The 2,283-nt window shown below is 51.8% G+C and overlaps 1 pseudogene; it reads right to left on the reverse strand.

Moving 5' to 3' along the window:
• Positions 1 to 736: 736 nt before the first annotated feature.
• Positions 737 to 2,011, reverse strand: LOC101640865 (annotated as a pseudogene).
• Between the last annotated feature and the right edge of the window lie 272 nt (positions 2,012 to 2,283).

The following is a 2,283-nucleotide window of genomic DNA, read 5'->3' on the forward strand; positions in this document are numbered from 1 at the left end:
CAACTCCTCTGGACTCAAACCTATAGGTGGTAGCACACACCTGGGCAATGAAGGCCCTTAGCACTGCTACATTTTAGATAAGGTGGGGGTAGGGAAGGCCTTGGAGGCTAGTCTGTGTTCCTCTTTCCTAAGCCAAAATGGGGGAGGAAAGTATCCCCCACTGGCAAGTGGAGCAGACTCCTCCAGAGGAAACTGGGAACTCAGGACTGTCTGGAGGGAAAATGAGAATGGAATTAGTACTGTCAACAACCTCCCCTGAGAGAGCAGGGGATGCCTGGTGACCAATGAAGTAGTTGGATCCCCACCTGTTCTTTAAAAACTATGCTGCCCTTCCCTTCTAAGGACTTGTACCTGCAATGAGCTAACTTGGGCAGAGGTTAAGAGCCATCGGGGCTTGTAGTACATGGTTCTAAATAGGACCTGGATGACACCCAGCTTCCTGGAAAATTACTTTGAAAACAGACCGAAGTTATCAACTGGACAGAGGGGAGCAGTAGGTGCCAGAAGTAAACACAATTACCCAGAATGTCAGAAAGCTCAAGTTTCTCAGAGTGGGAAAAGAGAGGAGACGGTCAACAAACAATAGGTATTTATTGAGTGCCAGGCACTGCCCCAGAACCCCCTCCAGGGGGAAAGATAGGAAAAAGGGTGAGGGGCAGAAAATGCAAATTCAGAGGGAAAGGAAAGGGGTGACTGAGGAAGAAGGCTGAGAAGCCTGAGCTGTTGGGACTCTGCGTTAGGCCTCCTCTTCTGCCTCCTCTCCGAAATCCTCCTCTTTTTCGGTGATTGAATCCTGGTACTGCTGGTACTCAGAGATGAGGTGGTTCATGCTGCTCTCAGCCTCGGTGAACTCCATCTCATCCATGACTTCGCCCTTGTACCAGTGGAAGAAGGCCTTCCGGAGAAACATGGTGATGAACTGCTCAGAGATGCGCTTCAGCAGCTTCTGGAGGCCGTGCTGTTGCCAATGAACTTGAGGCCTCGGGGTGGGATGTCACAGACGGCCGTCTTGACATTGTTGGGGATCCACTCCACGAAGTAGCTGCTGCTCTTATTCTGCACGTTGAGCATCTGCTCGTCTACCTCCTTCATGGACATCCACCGCGGAAGACAGCAGCACCCGTGAGGGACCAGCCATGGCGGGGGTCGCAGGCAGCCATCCTGTTCTTGGTATCAAAGCTCAGGCCCAGTCAGGGCTCGGTACTGCTGGCTACCACAGCTGGTGAGCGGGGTCAAGCCGGGCATGAAGAAATGGAGATGTGGGAAGGACACCATGTTGACGGCCAGTTTGCGGAGGAGAGCATTGAGCAGGCCAGGGAAGCGGTGGCAGGTGGTGACCCCCGCTCCTGGTGGCTGAGACAAGGTGATTCAGGTCACCGTAGGTGGACGTGGTCAGCTTCAGGTTACGGAAGCAGGTATCATAGAGGGAGGGCCTTGTTATCAATGCGGTAGGTCTCATCTGTGGGCTCTACCAGCTGGTGCACAGAAACAGAGAACATCTGTCGGAGACTTTGGGGGAAGGTGTTGATGATGCGGTCGGGATACTCTTAGCGGATCTTGCTGATGAGCAAGGATCCCATTCCAGAGCCGGTGACTCCGCCCAGCGAGTGGGTCAGCAGGAAGCCAGGCAGGGAGTCACAGCTCTCGGCCTCCTTCCACACCACGTTCAAGACAGTCAAGCAGCTCAGCACCCTCTGAGTAGTGGCCCTTGGCCCAGTTGTTTCCTGCCCTAAACTGACCACACGCAAAGTTGTCCAGTTTAAAGATCTGGCCAAAAGGAGTGAACAGAGTGCATGGTTCCAGGTTCTAGATCCACCAAGATGGCACGAAGAACATATTTGCCACCTACGGCTTCGTTGTCGTACAAGGAGATGAAGTCCAGCTGCAGGGCGCTGTCCCCGTGGTTGGTACCGGTGGGGTAGATGCCGTGTTCACCACTGATGACCTCCCAGAACTTGGCACCAATCTGGTTGCCACACTGACCCGCCTGGATGTGCACGATTTCCCTCATGGTGAAAATTTTATTATTATTATTATTATTATTATTATTTTGCAAGCCTTGGGTGTGCGGGGGCAAAAGCAAGAGTTCTAATTTTGGACCACAGGCTGACAAGATGGAATGTGCCCCAGAGGTTGGAGCCTCAAGGTCCAAACGCAATAGCAGGAAGGTTCTGAGAGGAAGCCAGAAAAATATTTCTTCTTTTTTTAAAAACCATTTTATTGGAGGCTCGTACAACTCTTATCACAATCCATATATATCCATTGTGTCAAGCACATTTGTAC

The sequence above is a fragment of the Echinops telfairi genome, unplaced genomic scaffold (genome assembly GCF_000313985.2).
Source record: "Echinops telfairi isolate 266 unplaced genomic scaffold, ASM31398v2 ScPeMD7_655;HRSCAF=1070, whole genome shotgun sequence".
Taxonomy (NCBI): Eukaryota; Metazoa; Chordata; class Mammalia; order Afrosoricida; family Tenrecidae; genus Echinops; species Echinops telfairi.